The sequence below is a fragment of the Hermetia illucens genome, chromosome 1, assembly GCF_905115235.1.
Source record: "Hermetia illucens chromosome 1, iHerIll2.2.curated.20191125, whole genome shotgun sequence".
In the NCBI taxonomy this organism is placed as follows: domain Eukaryota; kingdom Metazoa; phylum Arthropoda; class Insecta; order Diptera; family Stratiomyidae; genus Hermetia; species Hermetia illucens.
Window position 1 is genome coordinate 211,808,343 of NC_051849.1, and position 21,337 is coordinate 211,829,679.

The window sequence follows — 21,337 nt, forward strand, 5'->3', positions numbered from 1 at the left end:
TCTTCTGTCAATATAGATAAGTTGGAAAATTGTTAGCTTTGCGGCGGCTCCATTATCTTTCAATAAATGACCTGAGTTTGAAGCTGAGGTGTGCTGCTCTTTCAGGAGGAGAATCACTCCCAACGGGTCGGGCAGTACGAAGTTGAAAGTTGGCATTTTGTAGTGACTCTTTGATTTACGGGATGGCCAAGTGATAGTCACTTGATCATCCGCAAACCAAAAAGTCGTAATAAGACGACAAAATTTCCCAGCCAAATGGTGAGACCTTCATTAGGTAAAAGGTTCATCTCCGCCAGGGTGTTTCAGCGCTTGTATATCGACCTAATCTTCCCATACTCCAGACCACGCCTTGGATAAATTGGTGAAGGTCGTTCTCGATTCATCAAACGATCCAAAGGGAATGTACTCACGGAATACTTGGAGGAGAGGATCCTGTGTGCTTTGAATCCCTGAGTCAATAACATCTGACAATAGGGTACATTTAAGGTCTTGTGATTTTCAACGGTCCTCAGAACCAGAATGGCCTTCATCACATTTACACCGCCCTATACTTCCCCCAGCAAATGTCTCGAGGAGGGTGAATCGCTAACTATTCCTTGCTATACACACATATATCGGATCTGATAAAAAAGATTGGGATACCAAGTTGTCATCTATCAAGTGCGCTCTTCGTTCAGCAAAGCACGTTTCGACAGAGATTTCGCCCTTGGATAAAACATGTTGAGCCATGAGGACACGTCAGTCTGACACAGGCAACTACCTCGATGGATCAATAAAAAAGAGATCAGGCCAATGTAAACGTCAGCAATGAGATAGTTGCCCTGAGAACGCGGAACGAGTTTCTACTAATCAAGATAGAGGAGAGCCTAGGAACAAGTTGTTAAAGGACTTAATCCGAAGTCTGCATTTGAAAATATTAAATCAACATCCTTCCTAGACCTAGCCTTAAGCAGATAAACTGCTTAATATGACCGCCGAAGAAACGGAAACCTTGTATCAAACCATGGCCCCATTTAAACCTCAAGAGCAATCGCGACAGGTCTCTCGAAGTAAACAGGTGGGTACCAACGTTCCTCCAATTGTTATTGTCGAGCCCATGGGTTACACAGTAACCAAGCATTTCTTGCTAAAAAATTGGCAAACTTAAATTACCAAATACTGATCAAATCTGAAGGGGACTACACTGCTAAAAAGCACCTTCTCGTGGAGAGCAGGCCGGAGCTCTTCACGTACATTCTCTCTTTGAAGAAAACTATATTACTCATTTGTCATGGTCTGGACCACACCCACTCCGCAACGGAAATTGCCGACCCTCTAAAGGCCCAGTGTACTTCCTTAAAATGTTTCATTGAGCCTATGGCCAGTCACCTTTGCCGCCTCTATAGAGGTTGAGACTTTCACACCAATTAAAGCGATAAACTGAACTTTCTTCCACTTAGAGCAAATCATTAAGAAGCAAATTCTGGGTCAGTCATGCGGCACTGAACTTTTAACTTTAGTATCGTTGCGTCTAAAGTGGCGACCCATACGGGCCAGGTGAGTATTCCAGGAGGAAGAACGAAAGTGCACAAACTGTGGGGTAAGCGACCGCCCAGCCAACTACGGCATGTGCCCTAATTTTGCTACTAAAAAACAAACTGTTCCTCTTTGCCGTTCGCCGGTGCATTACGAACCCTCCTACCCCCAAATCCACCTTCTAATTAAACCACTCTAGATCCCTGACAGTTCACTGAGCAACTTAGGCAGTTCGTAATGATGTTCAACATGATGATCAACCTTATGGCACCCAACCATGGATTTCAGTATCATTGAGTTGAATGTCAACTCTATAGTAGCTTGGGCTCGTAGGGGCGAGCTCGAATCGTTTCTAAGCGAGTGTAATCTGGCGATGCGAACTCACTTTTTCAAATTTCAACCTTTTCGTGCAATACAGAGACCATCCTAGTCAAATCTTGCACCTTGATAGAGTCACTGCAATGTTGGTCTCTCAGAAATTTCTTGCAACACAACTCTTTCTTGTAGCTAGTACCCTTAAATGCTTAGAGGTTACCATCGCCTCAATGGAAACCATTTTCGACTGCGTGTACGTTGTTTCCGTATACTGTTCCAGATCAAGTCGAATCCTCTAGTCCGGATCAACCTCGCCCAACTGGTAAGTCGCACTTCTTAATGTTAGGGGCGACTTAAACGCCACGCACACCTCTTGGTTGTACTCCCACATAAATAATAAGGGTCACAAACTGCACATATGGCTGACCATACCCGCTGCTCGCAATATTTCCAATTTTAGTCCGGCACTCCCTACCTATAACGTAAGGAAAAGTCATTCATACCTCGACTATTGTATTACTCCCAAACATATAGCAGGCTGGGCTGTTCCACCACTCTCTCCACCAAAACCGACTTATTGGCTCAGTCCCAAATAACTTCATCATGCCTCCTCTCCCTCAGGAGTCGTCAATAGTCCTTAGAGAGTCGCTTACGATATGGGGTGTGACGTCTCCGAGGTGCCCGAATAGGAAATTCTGACCCCCAGGCTGGCAGTGTACTTGCTTCCTAGGTAGTAGCCTTGAGAAAGCCTCTCGGAGAAGAGCGAACCGCGAATGACCAGTACATGTCGGGACACCCTGGGAGTCCGCGGAGCTGTCGACGTCAATAGGGTGAGCCTTACCAAGTTCCGCGACGGACGGTGCGGGGACGGCAATTGAAATACCCTGTAGTGCCTCTGTTCCGAAAAAAGCCTAGTCAGAATCGTTAGTCTTGAGCAGGTGGATTCGGACACGAACCGAGTGCAAGTGTAGTCGACCATCCTAGCTAGAGAAATGCGCGGCAGTGATGAAGCGTATGCGGTCGACAATGTTCCTCTAAATGAACGTCAGCAAAGGCGTCAAAAACGGGCTGATGGAACTGGAGCAACTATTGGATCGTATCTCCTTCTACAGGCGAACGTGGAGAGCAGCGGAAGACGATTAGAAAATAGAAACAACCGCACTCCGCAGATAGCCCACTGCAAAGCGAACTGGGTAAAAAGCGGAAAGGATAAAAGGAAACAACTGACTACGTCGCCAGAGAGCCGGCTGTCGAAAGAAAAGGAGGCTACAAACCCAGCCAGTAGCGCAAAAGACGAGGAAACGAAGAAGGACGAGACTGTCGGCATTGCTCATTAAACCGACGGAAGCTAAGACATTTGCGGAAGTCCTTAGTAAGATGCGCTACAGGATGAAATCCGAAGATAACGGAGCAGAGGTGTCTTCCATACGGTAAACGAGGAGTGGCGGAGTCCATGTCGAACTGGGCCCGAAGGCGGCTAGCAAGAGAACGTTCTACGAAGCGGTCAAGGAGCTATTGGGGGAGAGGGCTCTTGTTTTTAGCCTAGAGCTCATGTGCTCTCTAGAAATCCGGGATCTTCACCGCCTCATAGGAAAGGTCGAAGTGGAGGAGGCCATAAGCCGTGAATGTCCAGAGGTAATCAATACCCGGAGAGATATTACTTCTGTAAATACTCGAGGCCAAAAATTCGCCGTGGTGGAAGTCCCCGAGAAATATGCAAGGAAACTCCGTTGAGCAGCGGAAAAATCAAAATTGGATGGGTAGTATGCAGGGTACGAATGCGGATAGTCCCCATCAAGTGCTACAGGTGTTTGAACTATGGCCACACATCAGTAACTTGCAAGGGACCTGACAGGAGGACAGCATGCCCGGTAGGTCACCAAGAGAAGACCTGTAATGCAAGGATCGTGGCGCGTTTGGTGAGAGCGTCGCACACACTGCGGGCTCGGGGCGGTGTACTATCTTTAGGGCGAAACTGGAAAGGGTTAAGGCACGAATGGCATGATTCGTATTTTACAAATTAACATGCACCGGAGTGCGGCCACTCACCAGTTGCTAGCGCAATTCGCTGCGGAAGTAAATGCTGATCTAGTGCTAATCAGTGAGCAATACCGAAATATGGACACGGCTTCATGATATCTCGAGGTGAATGAGGACCCGTGTGGACTTGGCTATAAGCTTTTCACCCGGAAAACTGCGGCTCTGCGGAAGCCTTGCATACCTTTTCACAACGTAAGAGCTCAAAGAAGCGGTTCTCACTATGAAAAAACAAGAAGGCGCCAGGTCCTTCCCGGCGGGTCTGGTCTTCCGCCAACGGGCAGACTTGCTGCTTGGGTCGTTCAACGCTTCCTCGAAGGAAAGCACTTCTCCTTGTCGCTGGAAGGTGGCCAAACACGCACTGATCAGCAAGGGTAAGGGAGACCCGGAGCTCGCGTCTGTATACCGACTGCTGTTTATGCTTGACATGGCCTGGAAAGTGCTTGAGAAGCTCATCAGGGGTAGACTCGCTGAAGCGATCCATACTGTCGGGGACTTATCCCCAAGGCAGTTGCGGTTCAGAACAGGGAGATCCACAGTGGATGCTATTATGGAGATCGTAGATGGTTCTCATAACCCTTGATGTCAGAAATGCTTTCAAATTTCCTAAAGATGGACACATGAAAAAAACTCATTTCACGTGCCAGGGTATCTCCTGCGGATATTGAGGGATTATCTGAAAGACCGCTCCCTGCTCTATGAGATGTTTGAAGGCCAGAGGAAGATGGAAATCACGTTGGGAGTCGCACAGGGATCCATCCTAGGGTCGGACCTCTGGAAAGCTTCCTACGATAGTCTGCTGAGACTCGATATGCCCGAAGAGTTGTGTCTGGTCGGTTATGCAGGCGCAATTGCGGAATTTGTTGAACAGGCGCAAAGCAGACTTGGCATATTGATGCGACGGGTAAACGAATGGATGACTGCATTGTACGCGCCTTGCTCAAGTGCAGAGATGGGGAGCTTTGCGAGTGTCGTCTGCTTATCGCACTGTCTCAGAACCGGCCATGATGATGATCGCGGGATTGATCCCCGTTGCCCTCCTTACCAAGGGGCCTAAAGCTATCTACCGCCGTAAAGGCGAAAACTTAAGAGAGATGGTTGCCCGTGAAGAACATCAACGCAATCCTATCGAGTGGCAACTCTCTTGGTAAAATGAGCCAAGGGGTAGATGAACTGCGCGGCGCATCGACAATTTAGCCCCGTAACTGAACCGAACGCATGGTGAGATTGATTACTTCTTTGCACAACTTCTAAGCGGGCATGGAGATTTTCAGTCTTACTTGCACGGGATTGGGAAGGCACGATCTCCTGATTGCATGTTCCTCTTGCGAAAGGTGGGACGGCTTCCGTCAGCAACTTTATGCAGCCACAAGGGAGCTCTCTGCAGACAACATTGTCAGAGAGATGTTGAAGAGTGCAGGCAGCTGGAGTCGTGTTGCGCATTATGTTCGGGCTCTTCTTATTGCGAAGAAGATTAAACTCGATCGGCGGAAGGAACGGATGGCAAGGGGTTCCCTGAACTAGCAACTCCCTTGCTCCCCTCCCCTCCCGTTGGTGAAAATAATTCCCTGACTTGAAGGTTCCTAAAGCCGGGAGAGCGGGGGAGCTAGCCTGAAGTAATGTGTCAAACGGTTCCAGGCTAGTTCTCTGAAGACAGTGATGTGTTTAGTTGATAATCCGACAGCGTACTGTTGCGAGAGTGCAACATCTGTGCGTAAACGCATTCACCTATCCTACTTCCAAAAAAATGTAGGGTAAGGGAATTGGTATCTTTTGTGACGTCCAGAGGCTCGAAAACTCAGAGTTAGTCGAAAACTCCCCCCGGCCTCCTTACAAACGTAGTTGTAGATGCTGCGATGTTAAAGTATCACTGTAATGCACTGATTGTACTGGCCCCGGAAATAATAGAAAAGAGAAGAGACCAAAAATCGTTGTGCCCAGGAATGCTGAATTTTCCATTATTCCGTGAATGATTGGTCATATCCTAGGTACTTCATTTCGTCGTATATTTGGGATCATTCCCGAATTCACTCAACTATGCAAATATCCTTTTAGTATTTAGGTCAATCTACAGATACAATAATTCCTTCATTTGCCTTGCTATGAAAATCTACATTATATCTGGTAACAAAATTGAGCTTTTTTGTCATAGTCATAAAATTTTAAATTCACTTTATGTCCTTTTTCAAATAACCATGGATAATTTCACTGGAAAAATGCTAGTTGAACCATAGATGCTACTTTTATGATCTATTTCAGTTTTGCAGATAACTGGCGTCCATGCTTTAAGTAGCATTTTCCTAGGAAATCGTTCATGGATTTGAGCACATTCATCACAAAGTTACTATAATAAATACGGAAGAGATATCGTGGATAAAGGACGAGCTGGGGAACAAGAAAGTTTAACTACACAAAATTTTGTAATGTTGAACTTTTTGAAAGTTTGTCTGTTTTGGGTTTTTTCTTTGCCTGAGACTTTAACGACGTTACATTAGCTTTATCTCCAATTTTCGGGGCTTAATTTTATGGGATAGTATGCGGAACTCGTTATCTTGGGGTTGTTACGTTAAGTTTGCGGCTATAAGCTGCCGAGTAATGTTAATTGCTGAAGACCACGACTGGACATCAGTCCTTTAACTATTGTTATTATTTTGTTAAGGGAGAGTCGCACCGCGTCCTTGAGGAACTATTGTGCCCCTTTTACTGGTTATAGTGTACCTATTGATCATAGTATCTCAAGCAGGCTTATAACCGTTAGGAACTTTAGTATGTTCCCTACTTCCAGATACTTCCAGTGCGAAGTTGCCAAATCTCCCATCAGGCGCGTCCCTTCGTGCGAATAAGGGAATGCTCGGCGAATGTGTAATGGGCATGCAAATGCACGCATCCGGAGATGTGCGTGTATGGGCATGCTTACGCGCAGGCCGGGTAGGTGGGAAGTAAACGCCCACCCGTGGATCAAAATTGGCTATGGGAAGGACACCCAGAAATTAAACCAAATATGGAAGAGGAGAAAAGTAGTTTTTTTACGGTGCAGGGCTTCGGAAACCCAGTGCCGGCGGTTTTTGGGAGTGAACAAGCGGGCTCCCGGCCGTCGATATCCAACGACCGCAGTGCCTCAGTAGTGGGAAACTTGGCTACTGTGGCATCTAATGCTACAAGAGATAATGGTGGAGTGGAAATTAGGTCCACACTGGATCCTTTTAGGAGGAGTTCGAAGCTTGGGAGATCACCACCGAGAACAATGGTTCTTTTTGGTAGTCGAGATTCGTCGCGGGACTCTGAAAGAAACACGAATAGTCTCTTAACCGACATTATTCCTTGTGGCACAAGGCGCGAAAGCAAACGGGAAAATACCGGAATGGCGTTCGTTACACTCGGGGAACGAATAAATGAACTGTGCGAGTTCATCAAGGAGAGGCGGAACATCCACCAAAATATTCGAGCCTTGATAAGAGGCATTAAATTGTCTTATATCAAGGCACTCGAAGAAAAGAATTCCCAAGCGTCAGTTGGCAAGGTCGCAAGGGAAACGCAGGTGACGCCTCCCCATGATAAGGCAGGCGAGAAGACAGGAAAACGGGCTAGAGACGGTACCAGCGAGCCTCTTGGACCACAGCAAGTCCCGAAGAAGAAAAAAGCCTCTTCACCAAAGAAGGCGAAGCCGGCGAGCGTACCCGCGAAAGTCGGTAATCTCACGATTGCAGCCACAACATCTGCAAAAGTGGAAGACACCAACGCTCGGAGGCCCGAACAATGGATTAAGGTGAGCAACAAGAGGAAAAAGGACAAAAAGAAGCTCCGCCCGGAAATAATAATTATTTCCAAGAAGGGAAATATGTCCTATGTCAACATCCTCCGAAAGGTGAAGTCAGACCCGGAATTGAAGGATTTGGGGGATAGTGTGAGCAGTATCAGGCGAACACAGAGAGGGGATCTGATGCTGGAGTTAAGTAGATCCGCCGACAAGTCGGCCGATGACTTCCGCGGGCAGGTGGAAAGTGTAGTAGGAGAGGAAGCTGAGGTAAGAGCTCGGAAACAGGAGATAGTGGTTGAATGCAAGGACCTAGATGAGGTCACCTCACGGGAGGACATCTGTGCTGCGCTAAAGCAACAGTTCAACCTTAGCGATATAGACCAGAGTGCCGTAAAAAGGATGAAGAAGGCATATGGCGGCACACAGACCGCTATTATTGGTTTGCCGGCGGAATCAGCTATTAAGTTAATTGCCGCGGGCAAAGTAAGAGTAGGTTGGGTCGTGTGCAGGCTCAGGGAGCAAATATCTCTAAAGAGATGCTTCAGATGCCTCGATTTTGGCCATTTTGCGGCGGCATGCACTAGCCAGCATGATAGGTCGAGGAGTTGCAGGAAGTGTGGGGAAGAGGGCCACCTCATCAAAGATTGCATGGCCCCCCGGCAGCCGGTTTTATAAGGGCGAAGGTCAACGGTGTCCATATTTACAGCTGCTACGCTTCTCCTAGTGCAACCTTAGCACAATATGAGGAGATGTTAGACAGTCTGGTGTTGGACGCTAGAGACCGCAGCCCTAAAATCATTGCAGGAGATTTCAACGCGTGGGCCCTTGAGTGGGGAAGCCGACCAACGAACACCAGAGGTCCAATTCTGTTGGAGTCATTTGCAGAGCTGGACATCGTGCTGGCCAACGTTGGATGCGTGCCCACCTTTCGAGGAAGAGGGTCGGGTTCGATCGTTGACCTAACATTTGTTAGCACTTCACTGGTGAGGGAGATGGCTTGGCAAGTGAGTGAGCACTGCACCCACAGTGACCACCAGGCCATCTTCCTCCGCATTGGGAACCGGGGAACCAGTCAACGACGCTCTGGAGGTGGAAAGGCTAAGGCGGTTGGCTGGTCTATCGGAGCTTTCGATGAGGAGACATTCCTGGCCGCATTAGATCCGGATGGAACAGCGGTGGAAAGGGTCACACGGCTGTCTCAGCGTGTAACCGAAGCATGCGACGCTACGATGCCACGACGACGTTTGCACCATGGTAAGAGGCCAAACTACTGGTGGAACACGGAGATCGCTGCCTTGAGATCCTCTTGTCTCCGAGCGAGGAGACTTTCCCACAGGACAAGGGGAAAGCCGGAGCATCAGAAGCGTGAGGAGGAATACAGGGATCTGCGAAGCAACCTTAAGAAGGCCATTCGGAGAAACAAGCGGGAATGCTACCAGAAGCTCTGCATGGAGGCTAATACGAATCCGTGGGGTACAGCCTACCAAGTTGTAATGAAGAAGATCCGCGGGCGAAAATCACCTCAAGTGCCATGCCCACGGCTCTTGTTCCAAATAATTACAATTCTTTTCCCGCAGCAGAAGCAGGACGAAAGAGAACCCCAACTAGCAGCTCAGCAGGACGTCTTCTCGATCCCTGATGTTACCGAAGAGGAACTTTGGGAAATCTGCAGACGTATTGGGGACAGCAAGGCTCCGGGATTGGACGGAATTCCGAACAGGGCTCTGAAGGTGGCGGTCAAGGCCAGACCAAGGTGGTTCGCAAGCACATTCGAATCGTGCATGGCGGAAGGAGTGTTTCCCGCCCAGTGGAAGAGGCAGAAGCTGGTGTTGCTACCGAAGCCCCGGAAACCACCCGGCGTGCCCTCTTCATATCGCTCTATTTGTCTCTTACACACCATGGGGAAGATGTTGGAGAGGGTGATATACAACAGGCTGTTCCCGTTCATCGAGCTTGCGGGTGGTCTTTCGGAGCGGCAATATGGGTTTCAGCGAGCCCGTTCTACGGTCGATGCAGTAGCGAAGGTCGTGGAATTGGCTCGAAATGCAATGGCCATGGGCAAATGCTGTGCTGGCTCGGCTCATCGAGAGTTACTTTTCGGACAGACTTCTCTGGTACGAAACGGACGACGGGCCGAAGGAGTACATTGTGACAGCAGGTGTGCCTCAAGGTTCTGTATTGGGACCGCTGCTGTGGAACATAATGTACGACGGAGTGCTTGGCCTTCGCGTGCCGGAGGAGACAACGCTGATTGGTTTTGCGGACGACCTGGCGGTAGCCATTCACACCATCAAGTCATGGTTACGAATGGCAAAGTTGGACCTGGCGGACGAAAAGACGGAGGCGGTCCTCATTACCAACCGTAGGAAGAACAACACGATTACCATCCAGGTTGGTAATCGTGAGGTCGTCTCAAAATCGGTTGTCAAATACCTGGGGGTGATGATCGATGCCAAGCTGAGTTTCAAGGGACACTTGTATTACGCGCGAGAGAAGGCAGCAAATGCCAGCTCATCACTTACAAGGATGGTGCCTAACGTGGGAGGGCCGAAGTATAGTCGCACGCTATTCATCGCGGGAGTGGTGAGGTCGATCTTGCTATACGCGGCCCCTGTCTGGGCGGGAGCGTTGAACCACGCTGTCAACCGGAGGAAGATAAGTTCGGCATAGCGCGGCGCTAAGGGTGTGCAGCGCATTTAGGACGGCGTCGACGGAGGCAGTGTTTGTCATCGCAGGAATGATCCCTATAGATCTTCTAGCGGGCGAGGCACACTGGCTCTACGAAAAACGGAAGACAAATCCAGCCGAGGTGAATGCGGATTTCCGAAAAGCCATCAGGAGAGAGTTGTGCGGCAAGTGGCAACAACGATGGGATATCTCCGACAAGGGCCGGTGGACCCATACATTGATCCCGTGTATCGAGAAATGGGTCAACCGAAAGCACGGAGAATTGAATTACCACCTGACACAGTTCCTTACGGGACACGGTGGTTATAGGAAGTACTTGCATCGCTTCGAGTTGGACGAGTCTCCCAACTGTCCTGAATGCGGTGCTACACCCGAGGACCCGGAGCACGTTATATTCCATTGTCCCAGATTTCTGCAGCAGAAAAGGAAGTTGAATAGCATCTTAGGGGCGGACATCGAGCCCTCGAACTTGGTGGAAGAGAGGCTGAAGTCGGAGGAAAACTGGATGGCGGTAAATGAGGCAGTAGCCGTGGTGCAGACAAAACTCCTGGAGTTGGATCGAGCTCGGAAGGCGGCGCGACTGAAACGTGACATGGACGAGCTGGTATAGCGAACCAGAGCCTCCCCCGCGAAGTAATACTTCACGGTGATCCCGCGGGGAGGGGCGGAAGAGTGGGGGTGGTTTTAGTGGGTGCACACACACACTGCTGCAACCTGGCGCAGCAGCGTCTTTCGAAGATTTCCACCTCCATCCATAAAAAATAAAAAAGAAAAAGATCTTTCAGCCTTGCGTCTGGTATTAAGTGTTCTCCCAGATGCCTCGACCAACTTTGCACAAGTGCCGGACACTGTCCCAGGACGTGCATAGAGGTTTCGTCCTCCTCCTCACAAAACCTGCAGGCAGTGCCCGTAGATGTCTGTAGCTTCCCTAGGTGATAGTTCAGCCGACAATGAACAATGAGAATTCCCACTATGATTCGGAGGTTCTTTTTGGTGAGGTCTAAGCAATCCTTTGTGCGTATGAATTCGTATCCCCCAATAAGCACCCTGGACTGCTCCATCCCCGGTAGGCCCGCTCAGTATAGTTCCCTCAGCTGTTCCTCTTCATTTCTTAGATTCATAGCCATGAAACCGTTTCCGATTCCACAGAAGGGTTCTGGCCCGTGTAAAGGCGTCCCTGCTCCCTTCCTGGCTAGTTCGCTCGCTGCCTCGTTGCCTTCCAACCCAGCATGGCTTGGAACCCAAAGTATCCAGACCTGGTTGGACGAGCCGAGTGTATTCAGTCTCTTAAGGCATTCCCATACCAGTTTAGAGTTCACCTGGTTGGACCTAAGAGCCTTAATCGCTGCTTGGCTATAGGTGAGAATAGCAATGTTATACCGCTTGTAGTTCCTTTGGAGATTAAAGGAGGCACATTTGTCTATGGCGTATATTTCCGCCTGGAATATGCTAGTGTACCTGCCCATTGGCTCAAAGTACATTTTCCTTGGATCAATGATACCGGCACCCGCTCCCTCTGCTCTGAGGGATCCGTCAGTGTCCCAAGTAATCAGTTGCTGGTTTAAGCCGTATGTTGCAGCCACGCTCTCCCAGTTTACCTTGTTACTTCAACGTGTTTCAAACTTCTTATCGAAGTGAAACCTCGTTGTCATGTCTTCTAACTAACAGAAAGTTGTGTTCTCAGCCAATATAGTACAGGTAACAGTTGCACTCCTAATTCTCTTACATCTGCAACATTTAGTTGGAATGATCCTTATTATACATGTGTACACCTTGCCCAACGGTAAGTAGAAGCTTTCTTTAACATTCGCTATCCCCATTTCTTAAAATTTACAGAAAAGTACAATTCAAAAGGGAAAACATCTCCACAAAAATCCTCGACCTACATCTTGAACAAATTGCTTTAAGGACTTACCCCCAAAAAATACAACATTGAACTCAGAATTGTTCAAACCATTCAATCCAACATAATGTTTTCACATGGGAGAAAAATGTAAACTTTATATAAAATTTTAACACTATAAAAGAGGAATAAACGATCCAAACCATCCAGACGAGCAAACGGATGAAAAGGACGAAAGCAAGGATGCCGTGTACTTATATGTACGAGTATTTCTTAGAAACGATGCAATTCGTGTTGAAACTTAGTAATAATTCGCATCGTATAGAACGGAGTATCCTTTTTTCAAGCCAAAGGAACGGTGTACGCTCCGAACACGGAGATTTTTATTGGTATCTGAAATCCGTACAAGAGACGAGTCCTTGGAAACAATCCGTACTTTGTGTGGTCGTAACAAATGATAACAATTTCTATGTTTTGGACATTTCACATTTTCGAGGTGTTATAAAATGGATAAATGTTATGCAGTGAGGGTGGTAAACGGAGAGAAGGATACAGTGCGATTATTTTGATTCAAGATTTTACGCTTGAAGGAAGTGAAAAATTCCTTGCTTTTACCTGAAATGGAAAACGTCAGAGGTGAGAGAATTGTCATTGAAGGGATTACATTTTTCTCTGAGTCTGCAGTGAATATGGTCATTGGGAATTGCCTGGCGATGAAATGAATTTTATTATAGTCATGAATACGATATTCAATCTTGCTTTTTCAGATTTTAGACATATGGATTTCCAATTTTTAGATGAAACAGCAAAGGCGAATCTGCCGCTGCTAATGCACCAAACAACATCTAGTTCGGTGTCACCGCCAGAAGAGACAATGCTACCAAGGTAGATAAATTGGTCGACCCCCTCGATCCTCTCCGCGTTAATGCAGAAGGAAGAGTGTGGTGACCCATCAGGTTGAGGACCTTAGTTTTGTTAGTATATATTTATCTTCAGTCTAACTGTGGTTGTATTCCTTTCCAAATCCAGAGCCGTTTGCCCAAAAGTCCATAAGAGATGTCAGGGATCTTACGGTCAATTGAAGTCATTAACGTCCTCAGGACAAAGTAACATGGATAACACCCTGATCTCCGCAACTTCGGAAATATGTCGCTTTGATAATAGCTTCTAGTTAGTGTCTTCGGAATGTCCATCCTGCCTAGAGCATTGCAGATAAACTGCGACTGTGAGTAGTAAAGCTTGATGAATACTGTGACACAGAGTTCCTGACCCTGAGTATCTTTCGTGTTTTAACTCTTCGACCTAGCTCCCTTGGATAAAAGGAAATCACTTTGACGAATGGAAGGGGATTACTTTATTAGAAATCGAAACATTAGAATGCTTGAGAGAACAGGATCGCTACCCGAAAAGTTACCAAATCTAACATCAACATTTTGGCGGTCCAGGAAACCAAATGGCAAATGGTAAACGACACATGGCCAATATAATGACAATCATCGGTTTATCGATGATCGAAAGACCATCTCAAAGAAAAATAAACACTAAGCACTCCTTTCTCCCTAAATTGTCAACTCTCAACTACACTTCCCGCAAAACTCATGGATAGCCGAAAAGCAATCCCAACCTTAAACACTAATCGAGCTGCTTCCCGTGGCAGAGTATTAGGTAATAAGAATAAACAAAAGGGATCGCGAGAATTCAATTTTCTTCGTTTGACATCAGAGAACCAAGTGAGATTGTATGATTTAGGACGGAACGACACAGCATGTAGTCGAGTACCTCCGTATTTCATCAAGGATTCATCTCATCCGTCCTTTTATCCCTACAGAGAAGAAAAAATATTAAATTTTCAAATTCTGAAACGAAGAGATAGCCGTTTCACATAAAGGTAGGGAACGACCCTCCTCAGAGGTTCGGAAGGCAATACCTTTCAGCATATAACCGAAAAGGCCCCTAGATCCAGAGACTTCTGGAAGGCAATCACCTACGAGACGTCAAGTCTCAAAGACAAATACAAAACAAGTCGGGAAACCGGAAGCTTGATGCTTCAGGTATAAAAGGTTTTGTGTTTCCCTATGTGAGGAGTATAACGTAGTTCTCCGTTGGCTGATAGCATTGACCCGAGATATTCTGGACAGGTTACTGCCTTTGCCAGAACTGAGCGATTTAAATATCTCGAGGGGCAGGTTTACTGCCTTTGCCAGAACTCAGCGATTTAAACATCTCGAGTCAATGCTATCAGCCAATGGAAAACTGCGTAATGAAATTGCTTCACGCATTAACGCAACCTGGATGAAGTGGCATTCCACAACTCTATAGTTCTGAGTGTTAGCTGACTATAAAAGACAATGAACGACGTCTTGCAGTAATGGGGACGAAGATGTTGCATTGCACTGGTGGTTCTTCTTCTTCGCTGGTTCGCGTAATTTGCACTAACGAGAATTCACTTACCAAGATTGGTATGAACATCGAAGTCGATAGTAAGCGGCCGAAACATCAGGGATGGGGACTTAAAAGCCTTGCGATTACCTCCTGATCAGGCATTTAATAAAATAAAATGACGAAACCGATCACGATGAGCCGACCCCGCTTGTGAACGGGACAAAGGCTGAAGAAAAAGAAAAAGATGTCAGGAGCGACGTGTGCACGACAGCTCCGTGTCACATAGCTAAAAATTCCATTGCCCTCTACTTTTTAGAAAGCGATTTAAATAAACCATTTGATGGAAAGCCCTGTGTTGATAATAGTCAACCCCATACGCTTCACACTCTGAGTTTAATATTATTAGCAAATGCCAAGAATGTAAACTACATCAAATATAAACAAGTCGGGAAACCGGAAGCTTGACGCTTCAGGTACAAAAGGTTTTGTGTCTCCCTATGTGAGGAGCATAACGTAGTTCTCCATTGACTTATAGCATTGACCTAAGATATTGAAATCGTTCAGTTCTGGGCAGGTTACTGCCATTGCCAGAACTCAGCGATTTAAATATCTCGAGTCAATGCTATCTGCCAATGGAGGACTGCGTAATGAAATTATTTCACACATTAACCCAACCTGGTCTTCTTTGTGATCGACGTATCAGCGCACGTCCCAAATCTAAAATTTACTGTAATGTCGTCCGGCTGCCGCTCTCTATAGTTCTGAGTATTGGCCGACTATAAAGGTCAATGAACGGCGTCTTGCGGTAATAGGAATGAATATGTTTCATTGCAGATTCTTCTTGAATGGAATTTTAATATTTTACTCGAATTTCAACTATTCTCGTTAATTATGACGTCAGCATCTTATTTGTATGGCTTAGGATCCTGCTAATTCGCACGAAGTTGATAAGTTTGAACTGTTATAACTTTGACACTAATGGTTGGATTCTCATGAAACTTGGCATGTGTATGCACGAGGCTGTCCTCTATGTCGATGCAGTACACCTACGATGAACTTAAGGTGAGTTTTTTAGTCAATTTCTAAAAGGTGATAATGTACTATAAGAAAATTTATTTGAGCAGATACCGGAATGGCTCATCTCTCGAAGGTTAGATTTCACATAAGAGTTATACACAAAACCTCAAAAACGGCTGCAAATAAGTAGATTCTTCATAAATTCAACTTTAATATTTCAGGCGAATGTTAACTATTCCCGTTAATTATGACGTCAACATCTTATTTGCATGGCTTTGGAAGCAGTTAATTCGCGCGAAATTGCTAAGTTTGAACTGCAATAACTTCGGCGTTAATAGCCAGATTTCCATGATATTTAGCACATATATACGAAATATTGTCCTCTATATGGGCATATATGGGATTTTTAGGTTGGGTAGATTCCGAAAATGAGTCCTGTCTCACTTTAAGTGCGTACATTTTGACTCCTTACTCACGCACTTTGCAGTTCAAGCCAAAACTAATGTCAACTTCAGAAAGTACAACCTTTCATTTGATACCCTACACGACTATATCCGGTGAAAAATTTGTTTGAATGCCTCTTTTGCATGTATTGGGAGCCTCCCTTTAAACTCCACCTAAATTTATGCCACTCGCTGTATGCGCGGGATTTCATAGTTCCGATCTGTCCACCAAATTTCGTTCGGATCGGTTTAGCCGTTTTGGAGAAAAGTGCGTGTGACAGACAGACAGACAGACATTGAATCGATTTTAATAAGGTTTTGTTTTACACAAAACCTTAAAACCACCAGCTCTCTAGACTAGCAAGGATAGGACAGGAAACTCTACTCTACAAGATGGAAAAAGAAAATTGAGGCTAGGAGCACTTGCTTCTGGCGATATAGGTGTGATACCTAAAACTAGGAAGATGAAATCACGGGAGCAATGTTGTTGGAGCCTAGCCGGGAACAATGTTGAAAGTCTATTGATTCTCTATCTGACATAACAAAACGAAGTTCTGATCCCGAATAGGTTACCTTCCACTGATTCAAGGGACCTGCAAGTAGGAAATGCTGGCCCTGAATATAGGAAATGTTTGTGGCCCCAAGTTGGGCGCCATTTGTAATGACAATCATTGGTTTGTCGATGATCAAAAGACCATCTCAAAGAAAAATTAACACTGAGGACTTCTTCCTCCCTAAATTGTCAACCTTCTATACATTTCCAGCAAAACTCTTACATGTAGGGACATTCTCCAAAATAATGGACTGAGGATGTCAAGGTAGGGTGGTGACCTCAGAGGCCGTGCCTCAGTAAACATCTAAGGCAGGACGAACAATGATCAAGGATGTGATCCGTCGTGGATCCTCCCTTTCGATGGCGGCATTCGGGTCCGAACTTTTACGGCTCCATGCCCGCGGTCGGGCCGTCACACGACGGATCATACAAAGTTTAAGAATATTTACAAGAAGCACAAGGTCCTCCTTTCCAAACCATCCAATTTCCTTTGATTTTCGCCAGGCCCTCCGGCGGTGGATTTTCCAAGATATCTCACATTCCCGACGTCGTAGAGTAGAAATTCTTGCATTTCCTGAATCTGGGTCGCCTCAAACGAGACATCACCCACAGAAATCCGACGATTTTGAAGTTTTGCCCATTTTCACGACCCGAGGCTCGTGGAAATTTTCAATTCCTTGAATTTCACCAGGCCCTCCTGTGGTGGATTTTCCAAGATATCTCGCGGCGTCGTAGAGTAGAAATTCTTGCATTTCTTGAATCTGGGTCGCCTCCACTTTCGATCGACACATCACCCACAGAAATCCGACGATTTTGAATTTTTGCCCATTTTCACAACCCGGGGTTCGTGGAAATTTCCAATTTTCTTCGATGTTGACCACGCCCCCGGTGATGGATTTTCCAAGATATCTCGCCTTTCCGACGTCGTAGAGTGGAAATTCTTGCATTTCCGGAATCTGGGTCGCCTCCCCTTTTGAACGAGACATTGCCCACAGATATCCGATGATTTCCAATTTTTGCCCATTTTCACCACCCTGGGTTCCTGGAAATTTTCAGTTTTCTTCGATTTTCTCCAGGCCCTCCGCTGGTTGATTTTCCAAGATATCTCGCGCTCCCGGCGTCGTAAAGTTGAAATTCTTGCATTTCCTGAATCTCGGTCGCCTCCTCTTCCGAGATATCGCCAATAGAAATCCGACGATTTTGAATTTTTCCCCATTTTCACGATCCGGGGTTCGTGGAAATTTTCAATTTTCTTCGGTTTTCACCAGGATCTCCGATGATGGATTTTCCAAGATATCTCGCATTCCCGACGTCGCCGAGTAGAAATTCTTGCATTTCCTGAATCTGGGTGGCCTCCTTTTTCGAACCAGACATCGCTCACAGAAGTCCGACGATTTTTAATTTTTGCCCATTTCCGCGACCCGGGGTTCGTGGAAGTTTTCAATTTTCTTAGATTTTTACCAGGCCCTCCGGTGATGGATTTTTCAAGATATCTTGCGTTCCCGACGTCCCAGAGTAGAAATTCTTGCATTTCCTGAATCTGGGTCGCCTCTTCTTTCGAACGAGACATTGCAAACAGAAATCCGACGGTTTTGAATTTTTGCCCATTTTCATGACCCGGGGTTCGTGCAATTTTTCAATTTTCTGCGATTTTCGCCAGGCCGGTGGTGGATTTTCTAAGATATCTCGCGTTCCCGGCGTCATAGAGTAGAAATTCTTGTATTTCCTGAACCTGGGACGCCTCCCCTTTCGAACGAGACATCCCCACAGAAATCGTATGATTTTGAATTTTTGACCATTTTCACGACCCGGGGTTCGTGGAAATTTTCAATTTTCTTCAATTTTCACCAGCCCCTTCGGTGATGGATTTCCCAAGATATATCGCGTTCCCGGCGTCGTGGAGTAGAAATTGATGCATTTCCTGAATCTGGGTCGCCTCCCTTTTCGAACGAGACATCACCCACAGAAATTCGACGATTTTGAATTTTTGCCCGTTTTCACGACCCGGGGTTAGTGGGAATTTTCAATTTTCTTCGGTTTTCACCAGGCCCTCCGATGATGGATTTTCCAAGATATCTTGCGTTCCCGACCTCGCAGAGTAGAAATTCTTTTATTTCCTGAATCTGGGTGGCCTCCTCTTTCGAACGAGACATCACCCACAGAAATCCGACGATTTTGAATTTTTGCCCATTTTCACGGGCCCCTCCCCTTAGCTTTTTCCTCTCCATATTTTCTCTGGTCTTCCTAGGGGTAGGAATCAAAATTAAATCCAACGTTTTTAGGTTTGAAAGGCCCCATTTTTAGGTGGCATAATTCTTCAGGGGAGTTAGAGAGGGAGAACCTGCCTCACACTTTCTTTGCACTTCACCATGATGATAGGGGTGACCGCCACACGTTTTGAGCGGAGTTTCAGAGGGGGATTTCCTTCTTTTTCTTCTATAGCATCCCCACCCCCTTCGGAAATGGTGGGGGCTAAAATTCAACTACTATCCGGGAGTTGAGTATCTGATACATTAATTTCTACATTGCAAGGTTATATGTTTATCAAAACACAAATGACGCACGTGGATAAAAGCTTGATCCTTTCGTTACATTTATCACCCATTAACACCCATCCAAAATACTAACTGAACGTCCACAATAAATCATAAAATTTAAAATTTCCCGGAAATCAGATTGTGGGAAAACGTTTAAAAACACATCTCGCCGAACAGCATCCAATTTTGCGATGAGATTTTCAGATTTGAAACCTATCACATCACGTATAAATCTTCCCTCCATATGTATATATGTAAAATTCATTGAAGAGCGCCTCGTTCATTGCATTATTTTCAAATATAAACACCCGCACTGTATACATACGTAGACGAACACTCATTTATTTTTGATTCCAAACAATTTGTTTTATTGGCGATAATCTTGGGGGTGCTTTCACTAAACATTGGAACACATATATGGGGGCTGAATTTCAGAATTTATTAGCGTAAATTCCTGCTAGACTATGTGACCGTGAGTAGTACAAAAGCAAAGTAATTATCGTAAACGTTTTTGTCGACCATCAAAATCATTATGGATTCACCCAACACACTATTGTCTTTGGCGTGAAAAATGCATAAAGCTCTCGTGTTTATGTTCACATTCTCTCCTAACGCACATGAAATTTATGGGGTGGGTGGAGGAAAAATTGTGAGATGTTGTGATTTTTAGGAAAAATAAGAAGAAACATGTGTAATGGGGCGTTATTTCGACATTTTAAGATTTATAGATTAAATTAGGTGCATATAACACTGTTATAGGGTATGTGAGTGATTATGGTCGATCTGTTTGGACTAGATGTTGAAGAGGGTGATATACAACAGGCTGCTTCCGTTCCTCGGGCTAGCGAGTGGTCCATCGGAGCGACAGTATGGGTTTCGCAGAGCATGATCTACTGTCGATGCGCGATGGTGACGCGGGATATCAGGAACGCCTTTATCTCGACCAACTGGGGTTGGATTAAAGGGACCCTGGCTAAACTAAGTGTCCCTGGTTGTTCGCTCGGAGAGTAACCTCTCGGAGAAACTTCTTTGGTACGAAACGGACGACGGGTCGAAGGAATATGTTGTCACCGCAGGTGTTCCCCAAGGCTCAATATTGGGGCCCCTGCTGTGGAACATAATGTATGACGGAGTGCTCTAGTCAAGGGTGATTAGTTTTGCAGACGACATGGCGGTGGTAGTAGCTGCGAAACCCCCTAAGGACGTGGAACTGTATGCAAGTGAAACCATTCATGCCGTTAAAGCATGACTGCAAATGGTCGAACTGGCCCTGGCGAATGATAAGACGGAGGTGGTCCTTATTACCAATCCTAGGAAACACATTATTGTCAAAATTCGGGTTAGTAATCACGAGGTCGTTTCAAAATTGACTATTTATTAGTTATCGGGGGATAATGATCGATGCAAAGTTGAGCTTCAAGGGGCACCTGGACTATGCGTGCGAAAAGGCAACAAAGGATAGCTGACCTCTAGCAAGGATGATGCTTAATATTGGAGCATCGAAATCGGGTCGCCGGCTGCTTATCGAAAGCGTGGTGAAATCCATCCTGCTATATGCGACTCCTCTCTGGCTGTGCGCACATGATAACACAGTAAACCAGGGAACGGTAGGTTCGGCATACCACCAATCGCGCTGAGGGTGTGTAGTGTATATAGGACAATATCCGGTGAGGCGTGTGTGTGTGTTTTTGTGTATGGTCGGGGAGAAGCTACAGTTTCTGAACACCGAGACCGTCTTGGCCCATTGTACTCGCTACCCCCGTCTAACGGAATATTCCGGATTCGTTAACATACCGCTGGATTTCCGTTAGTGGATGTGATGCTACCCGTCGCAATTCGAGAACATTGGCACCAAAGATCTGATGCCTGATGCGCCCATAGGCGGGGCATTCACATAGGAAATGCTCCGTGGATTCCACTTCCTCATTACAGGAGGGACATGCATCATCTTGAGTAATCCCTATTCTGAACATATGCCCAGCTAGTGAATTATGGCCTGTCAGAATGCCCACAATAGACCTCCAAGTCCTCCTGCTTTTCGACAGGATAAACTTTGCGGTACGTATGTTCGGTTCTGGCAGGAAAAGTTTAGTGTGTCGAGCAGCATTTAGGCTCTGCTACCTGTCATTATGGGAAGCTTGTTCCCAGTTTTTGAAAACAGACTTAGCCAATGCGACTGATACTCCAATTGCTAGCTCCGGTCCCGGCATAAGGGGGATTGACCCCTCTTTCGCTAAAGCGTCCGAGATT

At 46.1% G+C, this 21,337-nt stretch overlaps 2 protein-coding genes across 2 annotated transcripts in view; both read right to left on the bottom strand.

Moving 5' to 3' along the window:
* LOC119653518 (WW domain-binding protein 4) overlaps positions 1-21,337 on the bottom strand; it is a 256,433-nt gene that overhangs the window by 36,424 nt on the left and 198,672 nt on the right. The window lies entirely within an intron of this gene.
* LOC119653513 (calmodulin-lysine N-methyltransferase) overlaps positions 1-21,337 on the bottom strand; it is a 192,730-nt gene that overhangs the window by 8,046 nt on the left and 163,347 nt on the right. The window lies entirely within an intron of this gene.